The sequence below is a fragment of the Lathyrus oleraceus genome, chromosome 5 (genome assembly GCF_024323335.1).
Source record: "Lathyrus oleraceus cultivar Zhongwan6 chromosome 5, CAAS_Psat_ZW6_1.0, whole genome shotgun sequence".
Taxonomy (NCBI): domain Eukaryota; kingdom Viridiplantae; phylum Streptophyta; class Magnoliopsida; order Fabales; family Fabaceae; genus Lathyrus; species Lathyrus oleraceus.
The window spans coordinates 380,655,298-380,673,529 of NC_066583.1; the positions used below are offsets into that span (position 1 = coordinate 380,655,298).

Consider the following 18,232-nt stretch of genomic DNA (forward strand, 5'->3'; position numbering starts at 1 on the left):
AATCCGATGTTGTTGTGTGTCTAGTGCAAATGTAAAACTATAATTTGAGAAGGTGTTTGAATAGAACAAGTCTGCAGCAACAGCAGCAGCGATCATTAATTCATCCAAGTAGTAAGTAGCATTGTTTGGTTTGTGTCCAACAGAAATGTAGTTTCTGGATCGGTGGTAATTAATGATAAAAAAATCAGAGCTCAGAGGCATATTTTCATCCAGTATTTCAGGAGAAGTAATGTTACCGAACATCACAATACTTATCATCACAGCTCTTTCAAATTTGCACCAGCCGGGAATCGAACCCGGGTCTGTACCGTGGCAGGGTACTATTCTACCACTAGACCACTGGTGCTTGTTGCTATGATACCAAAATCACAGTTAAACTCTCCCATGACTCCCATATATTTTGTAACCATGCTTTATAACAAAACTTAAAGGCTTTAAATGTGTTTTACTTATCATATTTTCTCTTCAAAAAACTAAAACAATTCAATATTTCCTCCCAATTATTTGATATTTTTACACTTATTTTTTTATTTTAATATATTAACAAAATAAAGAACATTTTTAATCTGTTAATTCAACTTAATTTCTAGCACCAATAACATCCCATTGTAGGGATGCAAAATTTTTATCGATATTTTCCTATCTCATAAGGAGAAGGTGGTTCAAATATTTTATCATGGAAAGAAGAATACCAAAGAGAATAAAGTGGTCATGACAAATCATCAAAGACAATACATTAACGTGGTTTGAAAATTTTATATTCATATAATGGAGGGGATGAAATAGGCTTAGTTAGATTTGATGATGGAAAATCAATAAAAATACTCTAACTATTAGAAATAAAAATAACAATAATTACAATTGTTATAAAATAAAATTAATTACTCCCCCGTCTCGCAATAAATGTCTTATTTAAGCTCTGCATATTTTTTAAGAAAATGATTAGATGTGTTGATTTTAATGATAAAATTAATATCATTTACTAAAATGAATAATGCTAACTTGTGCCCAAGGGCACAAGTTAAGAAAACCCCTTATAGAAAGTTTATATTGGAAAAAACAATTAAAAAATTAATTTTATATTTTTATTAAAATTAATACACAATTTCCAAGATAACATTTCTTCATTTGATTCTTAACTTGTGCCCTAGTGGCACAAGTTAGCATTATCCTACTAAAATACTCTTATTTATTATAGTTAGTAGAGTAGTTGAAAAGAGTGAAAGTTAATAAATAGGGGTATAGTAATGAAAAAAAGATCGTATTGCTATTCTAAGAAGACATTTATTTTGGAACATGAAAAAAATGCAAATGAGAGAGAGAGATTCTTACTCCAAGAGTAAGTGATTGATTGTTACTCGACATCTTGACCATTAATTCATTTTAATCTGATGGCTATGGATAATTATTAATTAATGGTCATGTTATCGATATGCTTTTCTCTTTCTGTATTTAATTAGTAACTAGTAACAAACTCGTGCGCATGCACGAGCCAGAATGTTAGAGAGGTATAGTTTATGGAAGGTTAATTGTTATTTATATTGAATAAAAAGAGATTTTATAGTTGAATACATAAGTGATTAAATGAAACTTGATCAAAAGAAATTTTGAAAATTGAAAATTAGTAATAGAAAAAATCAAAGTAGAAGTATAAAATAGTTTTTTGTTGAGAAAATGTAAAAAAGGCTTTGAGTGAGGAAAATGTGTTGATTTAAAAAAATAGATTGAGTTATTAAAAATATAAACTCTTGAAAATGTAGTAAATTATGTAACTTTTGATAAAATTAAATTAAGAATTAAATTATGAGATATAAATAAAAGGAAAGCAAAATTGATGTAAAAACTCACAATGTACATAATTGTAATATGGGTATTAAAATATAAAGAAACTGAATGTACAAAAAATGTTAATAAAAAAACGTGAAAAACTCAGAATGGAATGAGTATTGAAACCAAGGTTAGCCCAAATCATTTAGTATAAAAGGAAAATATGGTTTTCTTGTGGAAAAACAATCAATGTGTTAAGCACAAAAGTTGAAGGAATACAAAGAGGTTCAAGTGCTGCAATAATGAATCAAGAGAAATCGAGTGGTTTCTCAAACCGGTATGGTTGCATGTTCACGTATTATAAGTTGGTGCAATGGATTCAAGATTTGTATCGTTAACATTTTTTTTTTGCAGGTTATCGTCGGATTCAGAGAAGAAGAATGACTGGATTCAAGAACGACTTGACAACCTTTATGGTGAAGCTTTAGGTGTGAATGAAGAAGCAATCGCGGATGCAAGTTTAAGAAAGAAAGGAAAAGGAAAAGAACATGCAGTTGCAAGAAATGAAGTGGGTGAAGTAAGAAAGGCTATGAAGGAACCATTTGTTGGCCCCAAAAAAAGCCATCGGTGAAACTTCAAAGTGCTGAGATATTCGGGGGAAAAATGAAGATAATATGTTTAGTGTTTGAATGTCATGTTAGTTGATTTGCAAGTGATTTTTTTTTGAAACTTTATCATTTATGATGTTGCATGTATGGTTGTTATGTTGTAGTTATTTAAAAATGTTATATATGATTATAATTACAATTACGTATGTGTATGTAATATGTAAAACACTATATTGAGTATTTTTAAGTGTTGTCAATGAATTTATAAATGTTAATATTGTGAAGGGATGACAAGTTATCTGAAGCATATGAGGAGGAAGTGAAGAATGTACAAAAGAGGTTGTGAGAGGCTTTCCTAGATCCTAAATTGATAAAGATTCTGATGATGAAGATTCGAAAGATGAAGAGGAAGATGATAGAGAGGAAACACATTACTGAAAAAAAGAGATCATTATGGTTATAAGGCACGAAAAATTATTCTGGTAAGACAATGTAACTCGTGTTATAGACTTTCTGAGTATGTTGATACACATTGATATTGATATTAATTGGTAGTAATGTTTACGTGCATAACATTTTCCTAGAGAGGTCACTAAGAAAAGTCTATTTTGGAACCAAAAAGCAATAGAGATTGTTGATGAAGAAACTAGAATGAGCTATTATGGAAAGGTGCACTGTGCAAAGTGTAATGACAAGGTAGTGAAAAAGGAGAAATTTATAGGAAGTGACTAGTACGAGTTTGCTTAAACCAAGAAGCTTAGAAGAGGTGATAAGTTTGGATTCTTCATAGATACTTTTTCTCCCGAAATAATGTATCTTTCTTTGTTGAACCGTTGATGTTCTTTACAGGAGAGCATTTCAGTTATAGATAAATGGAAGGTGGTTGGTTATATTTTGTTGGTGGTGTTGTGATGAAGCCATATTAAACTCTCCCATGACTTCCTTATATTTTGTAACAATGCTTTATAACAAAAAAATTAAAGGCTTACAAGGAAATAATCTCTCTCTTGGTGGTTGGTTGGTTGCTTAGGAAATCAAAGAAATAAATTGTTTGATATTTTTATATGGATGTTTAATTTAATTTTAAAAATAATAAAAAGATTGCTTGAAAAATAATAATAATAAAAATATTTTGCATACTCAAGTTTTGTATGTTTAAATTTTGCCAATCTTTTTAACATGTGTTCCTTATCCTTCATGTATTTATTAATAATATTTAGGGTCTGTTTAATATGATTTTGTAAAATTATTTTTTAGTTTTTAAAATTGAAAAACTATAAAACTTGTATGATAGTTTAGTTTTATAAAACTATTTTTAAAAAATAAAAAATTAAAATAGGTTTTAGAGGTTTTTGGTTTTTGATTTTAATTTTAGAATTTAGGAAGAAGAAAAAACAAAGAAAAGATGGGGTAGAATATGATGACAACTTACACCGTTTAAAAGCGTTAAGGTTTTACTTAATATCATTGTCGTCGTGATTATAAAATATGAGATGAATGTCAAGTTTGCTTTCTGTAATAGGAATCTCCTTAAGGGTGTGTACAAGAGATGTTCGTAAGGTTTTTGCATTCTAGAAGAAGCCAAAAAGACTTGCAAGTTACAACGATCAATCTATTAATTGAGGCAAGTTTCCAGAAGATAGAATCTTCATTTTGATGAAACTATAAAATAATTTGGAGTTATTAAAAATGAAGGTGAGCCTTGTGTCTACAATAAAATTAGTGGGAGCATGATCTTATTTCTGTTATTATACTTAGATGACATATTACTCATTTGAAACGATGTCTTTTCCTTGCAGCAAATAACAAATTGACTAGGGAAAAGATTTTTTATGAAGGACTTAGGAGAAACAACATATATATTAGAAATTAGAATCTATAAAGATATATCATAAAAATTGTTTGGCCTAAGTCATATTACATACACATACAAAATTCTAAGACACTTTAATATGCATGATTCCAAGAAAAGGATTCATACCTATAAAACATTGGCTTGTGTCTATCAAAAATATAATTCCATTTAACTAAGGAATAAAGGGATCAGATGTATAAGACCATATATGCATATGAAATAAGATATATTATGTATATCATGTTATATACTCGAATAAATGTCTCACATGATTTAACTGCAATAAGTATATACTAGTCTGATTCCAATGATGCTCATTGGGTTGTTGTCAAGAATATCTTTAAGTAGTTGAAAAGGACTAAAGATTCATTTTTATATATGGAATCCAGGAAGAGCTCATTGTAATAGAATACATTGGCGCTAGCATTTAGACAGATAAATATGACTTCAAATTGCAATTTGGTTATATGTTTTACTTAAATGGTGGTAGTGTGAGTTGGAAAAGTTCAAAGTAGGATATAATCAGTTATTCTAGAACGAGTTTGAGTATATTGTTGCTTCAAATGGAGGAACAAAAGGTGTATGTAATCCCTAGCATTGTGGATCTCATTTATCTCTATTGTGATAACAATGGTACCATCACACAAGGTAAGGAACCTACATTTCACCAACATTCTAAACACATACTTAGGAACTATCACCTCATTCGAGAGATAATATATAGATGATATGTGAAGATATGAAAAATATCAACACTTAACAATGTCGATGAGTCGCTGACAAAGTCTTTTGCATAGTAGAAGCATGTTTGGCATACTAGATTTATGGGTATTAGGTGTATGCTTAACTTTCTCTAGTGCTAGTGGAAAATTGTTGGTGTAAGCTCTATAGGATAATAATTTTATTAGAATTTGTTACTTGTATCAAATAATTTATTATTAATAATAAATCATTTCTTTATTATGTTTATTTTTTCAAAGTAATAAAGTCTTTATAATAACTAGTTCATTTGATGAAACATTAAGTATGACTTAATCGTGAGACTCCATTAAACATAAGGACAATATTCTTAAAGTATATGTAGCCCAACGTTGTTGTGAAGTGGGATAATATTAAATAATAGAAACTATTACGTAGATATCTTGAGAATCACATCTCACAGATCATGGATGCAGAGTTATCGAATCTTTTCAAAGGTAGAAATATTATGAGTAATATTTGTATTGGATAGACCTTCCATGAGAATACAACATAGAATGTTAAGTAAGTGTCGTAAATAATCCACATAGTGATAGTGTTGTATATCATCCTTTGACTTGAAACCACTATGGATCTTAAATGTAGAGTCGAGTAATTTATCGGTATTCAAATAGTGTCTATAATAAGATGAATATAAAGATGGTTGATGAGTATGTCACATATCATGGTCCAGTATTGAATTGGGCAAGAGTGACACAATTTATACATTAAGTTAGATATAGACATTAGAGTAAAAGAGTAATTTTAAACATAATCACTATCATAGAAAGGTTTTTTCATATCACATAACATTTTTTTGTCACTTGGGTAATAATGATATGTTGCTAAATATCACTCATTGTTTATTATATTAAATGTTGACTTAATATAATTTTAATATCACGAGAAGCTACAGGGTCACATACATAAGAACAAATTGACGAGAGAATAAATAAATAAGTGAAACTAGTGTGGTGTTGCAATGGACTAGTGTTAATTAGGGAAACATGATACACCATGAGGCACAATGCATTTAAGGGCAATACAATATACAGTAAGGTACGATGTGCTTAAGTGGATTAATTCAATTTGCAGCTCACACAAGTGGTTCTTTAAATAGAACCCTTATGCTTAAGTAAATAAGTTTTGATCAAATTCCTTTTTGAAATCCTATCTTTCTGAAACCTAAAAATCCCATCTCTCTCTCTCTCTCTCTCTCTCTCTCTCTCTCTCTCTCTCTCTCTCTCTCTAAGCCTTCATTCGAATCAACTATCACTAGGAGGAAAGATATTATATTTTTGCGAACTGAGTAAAGGTGAATTTATTCACGTAGTTCTCGTGATCACTATGAATTCGACTTTAAAGTTCATCACTATAAAAGGTAATCATTCAATTCATGATCATGACTATTCGTAAGGATCTAGCATATGGAAAAAATATTTTTTTCGCTACACTTTACTCGTAATTTCCCTTCACAATCAGCCATTTCCATAACTTATATCTGAGATAAGTTAAGAGCATTAGAAAAAATTTCCTCTCAAGAATATTATGCCTATTAGACGATAAATAAAAATAAGTTATGACCATTAGACATGCCACATGAAAGATGAACTCTACATTGGCCGCATGGTGCCCTAAAAGACCTAGGTTAGTTGCACAATTTACATCGACTTTAGGAACCAAGGAGCAGAGTTTTGAGGGACTTTATGAACATACACTCATTCAAGCATAAACACTACTTCTATTTCAAGCATTTTATCCTCAACACCCATTCATACTTCACACTTTTTGAGGAAGTTTCTCGTTTAACTTATTTTGAGTTTTGATTAACGTATTATGTAAAATAGTTTATTATAAATGCATTAGATAGTATTCAAATTTGTAATACATAGCTGTTAGAGACATGCACTATGGATTTGGCAGCATTATGGGTTGTTGGGGCAAGACTGGTATCAATTTTTGCCCTTTATGCATGGACAATCTTTTTCAGAGGTGCATATCTGAATTGCATCCTTACTGGTTTTCGGAGATGCATACTCGAAACTCTCATGGATGCAAGTTGATGTCTTTTTCTCGTATTGTTTCAGGAGAAATGGATGTAAACAACGATGATAGACTGAAACTTGGTTGTGAAACCCATCACGCTTATGTTCAATGTGAGAGGGCTAAGCTTTAGAGTGAGCAAGCCAGAGTTAGGCAGGGAACTGTCCTTAGGCCTCATGAGCAGGAAGCATCGACTTCTAGGAACCGCCTGTTGTAACACCCCAATTAAAATAAGATAATTATTTAATTTAAATTAATATTTTTTTTATTAATTTAATTGAATAATTGGAATTTTGGATTTTTATTACTATTATTTTGGAATAATAATTATTGGGATAATTATTTATTGGAAAATATATATAAGTTGGAATTAAGGAAAAAGTCCCATTTGGGGTAAAAAGGTTTTTACGTGAAAAACAGAGAAGCGATCGTGAAAGAGGAAAAGGGAAAAGGCAGAGCAAGAGGAAGAAGGTTGGAGAAGAGAAGAGCTTGAAGCTTGAGATTTGCCGGATTAACTCAGGTAAGGGGGGGTTTATCATCGGTTAAAGGGTATTATATGATAATATGTACTGGGTAGTGATAACCATTGTTTTATCTCTGATTAGATTGATGTATGATGAATTTGTGGAATAGTGGATGAATGAAATTGGATGATAATTGAAAGGAATTCGTAGAAATTTAACATCTATGCACATAACAGCCAGTGGATGAATGAAATTGGATGATAATTGAAAGGAATTCGTAGAAATTTAACATCTATGCACATAACAGCCAAATGACGTTCGCCATTATGCCTTCGGCGTTCGCCATTTGGGTTTTTTTTCCAGAATAAGAGCGTTTAACGCTAATGGCGTTCGCCATTAGCCTAATAGCGTTCGCCATATCAGTTTGACAGACAGTTTTTCCAGAATGAGAGCGTTTAACGCTAATGGCGTTCGCCATTAGCCTAATGGCGTTCGCCATATCAGTTCGACAGACAGATTTCACGTTTTAAACTCCCAGATGTGATATCGTTGTAATGTTGTTGTTGTTTTGTTGGGTCTTGAGTAGTATAGGTATTAGTAGAGTGTGCTAATACTGTGTTTGATTATGTGGCATGATATGATATGCTGTTGTGATAAAATGTGTTAATGATGTGTGATGCTATGCATGATGCTGTGAATGTATCAGTTATGTATGCATTATGAATAGACTGCTTTGTGGCTTAGAGTGTGAGCATGTGTCTATTCTTGAATTGTTGTTGATGTTGCATTTGCTAGGTGTTTATCTTGCACATTGTGGCCCATTTAGGGTGGTAGCTAATTCCCATGGTGAGGAATTAGTGAGTTAGTCATTATTGGACTGTTGTTGATTGTTTGCATGCTAGGTGATTAGCGTGCATTTCATGGCCCATTTGGGGTGGTAGCTAATTCCCATGGTGAGGAATTAGTGAGTGAGTCACTAGGTCTCAAATGAGTGGGACTAGTGGGCTTGGTAGCCGTGCCTGGATTTGGACGGTGAGGTTGAACTATATGTTCACAAATAGTCGGTACCGCATGCATAGAGTCTCATTGCATAATGAATGTATGGCATATAATATGAATGGATGTATTCCAGTATTATATGTGTGTTGTGTGTTGTGTTGTTGATGTTGAGTATGGTTGAGGTTATACATACGTTATATGTTACTGTTGAATGTGATGTTTGAATGGATACTGCCGTTGCTGAGCGTGTAGTCTGGTTAGGGTGAATTAATGTGTTAATTACTTAACATTACATGCTGTTGTATAATACTTATTATATTGATTGAGGAACTCACCCTTACAACTATTTTTCAGGTAACGAGCAGTGAGTTGAATAGAAGCTAGTGCTATGGAGTCTAGTGTAGTCTCCTTAGTGGGTCATGCTCTGGTAGATGTAACATCGGGATGGGATGTTTGACTATGTTTTATTTTAGTTGTTGATCCACTTTACATGTAATGTGGTACATGTTTTGAATGTCGATATTTTGTATCCGCTGCGAATTATGCAAATAAATCTTATTTTGATTAAATAAATGAGCATGACAGGATAGAATTGATGAATGCAGTGAAATGATTGTGTGACACCCTTCGGGGCATAATTACTCTGATTAATATGTTGTTATTTTAATTGAAATATTTTGGGGTATTTAGAAGGGTGTTACATTAGTGGTATCAGAGCATAGTCGGTCGAGTCGAGTCGTAATTATTCTGTTTCCCCTGTACGGGATAGGTGTTGTATAACCCTATCAGTACTTATTGTTTTATCTTGTTGGGTTCTCAGAGTAGAGATGGCTGGAAGAGGTAGAGACGATGCTGCGATTGCTGAGGCTCTGGGTATGCTAGCTGGAGTACTTGGAGGAAATCCGAATGTTGCGGGAATGGGAGCTGCTCGTCAACTGAGTGAGTTCCAGAAGAACAATCCTCCAATGTTCAAGGGAGCATACGATCCAGATGGTGCTCAGAAGTGGTTGAAGGAGATAGAGAGAATCTTCCGAGTGACTGAGTGTGCCGATAACCAGAAGGTCAGGTTCGGTACGCATATGCTGTCAGAGGAAGCTGATGATTGGTGGGTTGCTACCCGCACTGAGTTGGAATCTGCTGGGAATACTGAGATCTCTTGGGCTGTGTTCAGAGAGAGATTCCTGAGGAAGTATTTTCCAGAGGATGTCAGAGGAAAGAAAGAGATAGAGTTCTTGGAACTGAAGCAGGGTAACAGGTCTGTTACTGAGTATGCTGCTAAGTTCACAGAGCTGTCGAAGTATTACACTCCCTATAATGAGGTTGCTGGAGAATTTTCGAAATGTGTGAAGTTTGAGAACGGGTTGCGTCCCGAGATCAAGCAGGCTATTGGATATCAGCGGATCCGAGTGTTTTCTGATCTGGTTGACTGTTGCAGGATTTTTGAACAGGATTCCAAGGCCAGAGCTGAGAGCTATCAGCAGAGGGTTGATAGGAAAGGCAAGAATCAGATTGATCGTGGAAAACCGTATGCAGCTGGCAAAGGTTTTCAGAGGCAGAGTGGGATGAAAAGGCCTAGTGGGGGAGATTCTAGTGCCCCTGCTAAGTGTTTCAGATGTGGTCAGGCTGGACATCGTGTCCATGAGTGTACCAGTGCTGAGAAGAAGTGTTTCAAATGTGGAAAAGGTGGTCATTTGGCTGCAGATTGCCGGTTGAAGACTGTGATCTTTCCTGAGATTGAGGAAGGAAAGAGTTTGTTTCTATCAGCTAGGCAGGTGAACGAGGAAGTAGCAGATGGGTCAGAGTTGTTTATGCTGTTAGCGACTTTGGAGGCTAAAGATAAACTGGTGATTGGCGATCTAGCGGTGGTGTGTGATTTTCCTGATGTGTTTCCTGAAGAAGTGAATGAATTGCCGCCAGAGCGTGAAGTTGAGTTCTCGATTGATTTGGTACCTGGTACTAGGCCGATATCGATGGCTCTGTACCGTATGTCTGCTGTTGAGTTAACGGAGTTGAAGAGTCAGTTGGAAGATCTGTTGGATAAGAAATTTATTCGTCCGAGTGTGTCACCGTGGGGTGCACCAGTGTTATTGGTTAAGAAGAAAGAAGGTACTATGAGGTTGTGTGTGGACTACAGACAACTGAATAAAGTGACGATCAAGAATCGGTATCCTTTGCCGAGAATTGATGATTTGATGGATCAGTTGGTTGGTGCAAGTGTGTTCAGCAAGATAGATTTGAGATCTGGGTATCATCAGATACGTGTGAAGACTGAGGATATTCAGAAGACTGCTTTCAGAACAAGGTATGGACATTATGAGTATTCTGTAATGCCTTTTGGTGTGACTAATGCGCCTGGAGTATTTATGGAGTATATGAATAGGATTTTCCATCCGTGCCTAGATAAGTTTGTTGTGGTGTTTATTGATGACATTTTGGTATATTCGAAATCTGAAGAAGAGCATGCTGAGCATTTGAGAGTGGTTTTAGGAGTTCTGCGAGAAAAGAAGTTATTTGCTAAACTGTCAAAGTGTGAATTTTGGTTAGAAGAGGTTAGTTTTCTTGGTCATGTGATTTCAAGAGGCGGTGTTGCTGTTGATCCTTCTAAGATAGAAGCGGTATCTAAGTGGGAAGCTCCGAAGTCAGTTTTTGAGATAAGGAGTTTTCTTGGTTTGGCTGGTTATTATAGGAAGTTCATTGAGGGATTTTCTAAGTTGGCGTTACCGTTGACGATGTTGACTAGAAAGGGGCAAGCGTTTGTTTGGGACTCAAAGTGTGAAGAAGGTTTCCAAGAGTTAAAGAGAAGGTTGACTACTGCTCCTATTCTGATATTACCGAGTTCGTCGGAACCATTTGAGGTTTACTGTGATGCTTCATTGTTGGGTTTGGGTGGTGTGTTGATGCAGAATAAGCAGGTTATAGCTTATGCTTCGAGACAGCTGAGGGTTCATGAAAGGAACTATCCGACACACGATTTAGAGTTGGCAGCTGTGGTGTTTGTTCTGAAGTTATGGAGGCATTACTTGTACGGGTCAAGATTTGAGGTTTTCAGTGACCATAAAAGTTTATGGTATTTGTTTGATCAGAAAGAGCTGAATATGAGGCAGAGGAGATGGTTACAGTTTCTGAAGGATTATGACTTTGGTTTGAATTACCATCCGAGTAAAGCAAACGTAGTGGCTGATGCATTGAGTCGGAAATCATTGCATATGTTTATGTTAATGGTTAAGGAATTGGATTTAATTGAGCAGTTTAGAGACTTGAGTTTGGTGTGTGAGAGTACTCACAATAGTGTTAAATTGGGAATGTTGAAGTTAACGAATGGTATTCTGGATGAGATTAGAGAGGGTCAGAAATCCGATGTGCTTTTGGGTGATAAGTTGACTCTAGTGAATCAATGTCAAGGTGGTGAATTCAGAGTTGACGAGAATGGTGTTTTGAGATTTGGTAATCGGGTGTGCGTTCCGGATGTCACAGAACTTAAGAAGAGTATTCTTGAGGAAGGACATCGTAGTGGTTTGAGTATTCATCCTGGAGCTACGAAGATGTATCATGATTTGAAAAAGTTATTTTGGTGGCCGGGAATGAAAAGAGAAATTGCGAGTTTTGTTTATTCTTGTTTGACTTGTCAGAAGTCAAAGATTGAGAATCAGAAGCCGTCTGGGCTAATGCAACCGTTGGCTATTCCAGAGTGGAAGTGGGATAGTATCAGTATGGATTTTGTTTCTGGTTTGCCGAGGACAAATAAGAATTTTGAAGCTATTTGGGTGATTGTTGATAGATTGACGAAATCGGCTCATTTCATTCCGATTAGAATGGATTATCCGTTAGAGAGATTAGCCGAGTTGTATATTGAGAAGATTGTAAGTTTGCATGGTATTCCGTCGAGTATTGTTTCGGACAGAGATCCTAGATTTACATCGAAATTCTGGGAAGGTTTGCAGAGGGCTTTGGGAACTAAGCTGAGATTGAGTTCTGCATATCATCCGCAGACTGATGGTCAGACTGAGAGGACGATTCAGTCGCTAGAGGATCTTTTGAGAGCTTGTGTTTTGGAAAAGGGAGGTGCTTGGGATCGTTATTTACCGTTGATTGAGTTTACCTACAACAATAGTTTTCATTCGAGTATTGGTATGGCACCGTTTGAAGCTTTGTATGGTAGGAGATGTCGGACACCTTTATGTTGGTATGAGTCCGGTGAGAGTGCTGTGGTTGGACCGGAGATTGTTCAACAAACTACAGACAAGATTAAGATGATTCAGGAGAAGATGAGAATTGCTCAGAGTCGACAGAAGAGTTATCATGATAAGAGGAGGAAGGCACTTGAGTTCCAAGAGGGAGATCATGTGTTTCTTCGTGTTACTCCGATAACTGGTGTTGGTCGAGCTTTGAAGTCAAAGAAGTTGACACCTCGATTTATTGGTCCCTATCAGATTTTAGAAAGGATAGGAGAGGTAGCATATCGTATCGCTTTACCGCCGTCGCTTGCGAATTTGCATGATGTTTTTCATGTGTCTCAGTTGAGGAGATACATTCATGATCCGTCGCATGTAGTCCAAATAGATGATGTACAGGTGAGAGATAACCTGACTGTTGAAACATCACCTATGAGGATCGAGGATCGAGAGTTGAAACAGTTGCGGGGTAAAGAGATTGCCTTGGTGAAGGTAGCTTGGGGAGGACCAGCAGGTGGCAATGTGACCTGGGAACTTGAGAGTCAGATGAAGGAGTCTTATCCGGAGTTATTTGCTTGAGGTATGTTTTCGAGGACGAAAACTCTTTTAGTGGGGGAGAGTTGTAACACCCCAATTAAAATAAGATAATTATTTAATTTAAATTAATATTTTTTTTATTAATTTAATTGAATAATTGGAATTTTGGATTTTTATTACTATTATTTTGGAATAATAATTATTGGGATAATTATTTATTGGAAAATATATATAAGTTGGAATTAAGGAAAAAGTCCCATTTGGGGTAAAAAGGTTTTTACGTGAAAAACAGAGAAGCGATCGTGAAAGAGGAAAAGGGCAAAGGCAGAGCAAGAGGAAGAAGGTTGGAGAAGAGAAGAGCTTGAAGCTTGAGATTTGCCGGATTAACTCAGGTAAGGGGGGGTTTATCATCGGTTAAAGGGTATTATATGATAATATGTACTGGGTAGTGATAACCATTGTTTTATCTCTGATTAGATTGATGTATGATGAATTTGTGGAATAGTGGATGAATGAAATTGGATGATAATTGAAAGGAATTCGTAGAAATTTAACATCTATGCACATAACAGCCAGTGGATGAATGAAATTGGATGATAATTGAAAGGAATTCGTAGAAATTTAACATCTATGCACATAACAGCCAAATGACGTTCGCCATTATGCCTTCGGCGTTCGCCATTTGGGTTTTTTTTCCAGAATAAGAGCGTTTAACGCTAATGGCGTTCGCCATTAGCCTAATAGCGTTCGCCATATCAGTTTGACAGACAGTTTTTCCAGAATGAGAGCGTTTAACGCTAATGGCGTTCGCCATTAGCCTAATGGCGTTCGCCATATCAGTTCGACAGACAGATTTCACGTTTTAAACTCCCAGATGTGATATCGTTGTAATGTTGTTGTTGTTTTGTTGGGTCTTGAGTAGTATAGGTATTAGTAGAGTGTGCTAATACTGTGTTTGATTATGTGGCATGATATGATATGCTGTTGTGATAAAATGTGTTAATGATGTGTGATGCTATGCATGATGCTGTGAATGTATCAGTTATGTATGCATTGTGAATAGACTGCTTTGTGGCTTAGAGTGTGAGCATGTGTCTATTCTTGAATTGTTGTTGATGTTGCATTTGCTAGGTGTTTATCTTGCACATTGTGGCCCATTTAGGGTGGTAGCTAATTCCCATGGTGAGGAATTAGTGAGTTAGTCATTATTGGACTGTTGTTGATTGTTTGCATGCTAGGTGATTAGCGTGCATTTCATGGCCCATTTGGGGTGGTAGCTAATTCCCATGGTGAGGAATTAGTGAGTGAGTCACTAGGTCTCAAATGAGTGGGACTAGTGGGCTTGGTAGCCGTGCCTGGATTTGGACGGTGAGGTTGAACTATATGTTCACAAATAGTCGGTACCGCATGCATAGAGTCTCATTGCATAATGAATGTATGGCATATAATATGAATGGATGTATTCCAGTATTATATGTGTGTTGTGTGTTGTGTTGTTGATGTTGAGTATGGTTGAGGTTATACATACGTTATATGTTACTGTTGAATGTGATGTTTGAATGGATACTGCCGTTGCTGAGCGTGTAGTCTGGTTAGGGTGAATTAATGTGTTAATTACTTAACATTACATGCTGTTGTATAATACTTATTATATTGATTGAGGAACTCACCCTTACAACTATTTTTCAGGTAACGAGCAGTGAGTTGAATAGAAGCTAGTGCTATGGAGTCTAGTGTAGTCTCCTTAGTGGGTCATGCTCTGGTAGATGTAACATCGGGATGGGATGTTTGACTATGTTTTATTTTAGTTGTTGATCCACTTTACATGTAATGTGGTACATGTTTTGAATGTCGATATTTTGTATCCGCTGCGAATTATGCAAATAAATCTTATTTTGATTAAATAAATGAGCATGACAGGATAGAATTGATGAATGCAGTGAAATGATTGTGTGACACCCTTCGGGGCATAATTACTCTGATTAATATGTTGTTATTTTAATTGAAATATTTTGGGGTATTTAGAAGGGTGTTACACCTGTCACATGGGTCCTCATTCCAGGGGCACGTATCCTCTGATCACATAGACCGAGAGGAAGCTCCTACTGCTTCACATGATGATGTTCCTCCACTTACAAAATCTTTTTCATGAGGTCTTCTGACACCTCCTTACTGATATACTATAGAGATCATGTTGTTGGGCATGTCTGGGTTGGAGAGGTGTTTTTCTTAACAATTGTTATTTATATGTTTTAAACATTTACTCTGCGACTTCTATTTTGTTTTTTTAACATGAGTGCAATTGTTTAAAGTTTGTTTACCCTAACAAAAAGATTATGAAGCTTTATCAATCTAAGAATCATTGGTTCCAGAGTGTCCTTCAGTACTCCGGTCTTGCAGGAATGTGTTGTTCCGGGTAAATGACCATTAGCCATGGCATGTAGAGGGCTTTTGCTACGAGATGACATAAGGAAACGACATATTTACACTTCCTCATTCATGAGATGACGATCATCCTGGATGATGTTGCTTACCTTTTACACCTTCCCATTAGGGAGAGGTTACTTGATCATTCAAGGATCAGATATGATAAAGTCCAGGAGATGATGGTCATTTATTTGGGAGCTGATCCAATGGATGCCATGATGCAGTATGAGAGCACCAGAGATGCACATGAAAAAAATTCTTACTTGGAGACGCTATATCAAAACAACTTGGAGTTGGCCGAGAATGTCGATGGTGATGATCTATAGGTTACCTGCCACAGGGAGTATGCTTTAAGGTGTTTCCACCTATTCTTGGTTGGCACGTCCATTTTTGTGGACAAAAGTGCAACCTACGTCGATGTCGCATATCTTAAGTATTTCATCGACTTGTCGGCCATTCACGAGTGGAACTGGGGGCTGCCTGTTTGGTATATTTGTACTCTAAGTTGAGCGAAGGTTCTCTTTGGACGACAAAGCAAATGGCAGGCTCCTGCACCCTGCTTACGGTAATTTCCATAGCCACTATTAATATTAGAACCATTTTTTTACACTTGTTACTAATATTTTTTTCTGATTCATTTTCAGGGATGGATCATATTCCACTTTCACCGCATACACGTGCTTGATTATGTGCTAGAGTATACTAAGGATTGGACACGTGTTTGCTTTCTTTGTCTGCGGAGAGGGAATGATGTTGTGCGTCTGTTCTGTGTGTACATTGAGCAGACTCGGCACAATGACATCGATTGAACACCATACAACACTAACCAAGACATTGTTCCCTTCGAGCCTATTTCATTTTACTCCGGATGGATGGCATGTGGAACAAATCTGATGTGCAAGTATCTGCCTAAGCGATTCATGCGTCAGTTTGGATATGTGCAAATTATTTCGAGATCCCCATTCGTGTTTGCTCTTAATAGCATAGTCTGCATACATCTTGATGACATATTGGCGGACTACGAGAGTCATCTAGTACCAGAGGAGTATCATAGTATGTCAGGCACAAGTCATGGGTCTTATGCGGGCGGTTACATGGCTTGATTGTATAGTGTCTCATACCCTACCATGACTTTGGACGCTCATGGATCCACAAAGTTCTGCTCATGAGGAGATCCTAGAGAATGAACAGGCAATGGATGACCATGTCATTAATGTGTATATATAAAAATATTATGCGTACGTTGGAGGGTATATAGTCTAGGTTGTTCGAAAGAGGTGGTGATAATGTGGTTGCCCTAACATGCTCCATTCTTACCAAGACACATAATGTTTTGGGTTATCGGCGACAAAGGATGGGTAGGAGGGTTAGGATTAGGCATACGCATTAGAGTATGCTTTTATTTGTATTTTGAGATGTTTTTGTATTTCTTTCCATACTTTGAGAATAATGTTTGTTATAAGATTGGATTTTTTTTTAATAAACGCATTACCTTGTTCTACAATTTTCGTGTTTATTAATGTTTGAATCAAATAAATGTCAATGTTAATCAAATTAAAATGATTTTGAATTAAAAAAATACAAATTTAGAATAATGTTTCAGCCCAAAAAACATGCATAGAAGATTTCAGAGATTTATTTTTGAATTCACTCCAAAAATATTCACATATGCATTTTCAAACTAAATTTTGACAAAAATAAAATTTGGTATGTTCGAATATGCATTTTCAGAAAAATCTGAGAATATTTTTGAGTTTTCAAAAGCGTCACCCACACTATAAGGGTGAAATAAGAAATGAGAGTTATAAGAATCACACCATCCACATTAAAATAATTATTCGCAACACAAAGCAATGAAATCGTATTACAGTACTCCCTCCGGCCTTATTTATAAGTAAAAATCTTCTAATTTTTTGATCTTAAATATAAGCAAATGTCAACAAACCTAGATGCATTTAATACCTTTATTCCAAAAGTATCATTGCATTAATTACTTTATTATTATTATAAGACAATTTAATTGAGGGTATACTAGTAATTGTATTGTCTCTCTCACATAAAATCAAGAAATTTAAATGCAATTAAGTATATTTTTTAATAAGCATAAAACTTGTCTTTTTTGCTTATAAATCAGACCAGAATAGTACCTAATAAGCCGATGTTAGAAACTTAAACACAACAGTTTTTGAATTTAGTGACTAAATTCAAAAAAAAAATTGTAAATATAATTAAAAAAACTATAATTTAAAATACAAAAATTATATCCAAATCTATTTTTATTGTCCATGTAAAATTGTCGAATTTTTAATTAACTTTTTTGGAATAATTTTATTTTTTAGGTCAAACATTTTCATTACTTACTAAGCATAATTAAATCTAGGAATTTAACAAATATGTTAATTCTTTTAAAATAAAAAATAAACAAAACGTTAATAATTTATTCTATATTTAATGATACTATATCTTGGCTTCTTTTTTCTTGACAAGATTCTATATATAACCCAGACATCATTTAAGCACAGGTAATTTTAAAAATATTCTAACTATTTTGATTGAAATTGCATAATTTAAATGTAATCAACTACTTTTTTAATGAGTTATTTGATCATTCTTAGCCATAAT

The 18,232-nt window shown here is 35.1% G+C and overlaps 2 non-coding genes across 2 annotated transcripts; both read right to left on the reverse strand.

Annotated features, from left to right (window-relative positions):
- Positions 1-187: 187 nt before the first annotated feature.
- On the reverse strand, positions 188-266 carry LOC127089996 (small nucleolar RNA snoR114). The gene has a single exon (XR_007791540.1). It is a non-coding gene; the product is annotated as a small nucleolar RNA snoR114 (small nucleolar RNA).
- Positions 267-275: 9 nt separating this feature from the next.
- TRNAG-GCC (transfer RNA glycine (anticodon GCC)) lies at positions 276-346 on the reverse strand. The gene has a single exon. It is a non-coding gene; the product is annotated as a tRNA-Gly (tRNA).
- Positions 347-18,232: the final 17,886 nt, after the last annotated feature.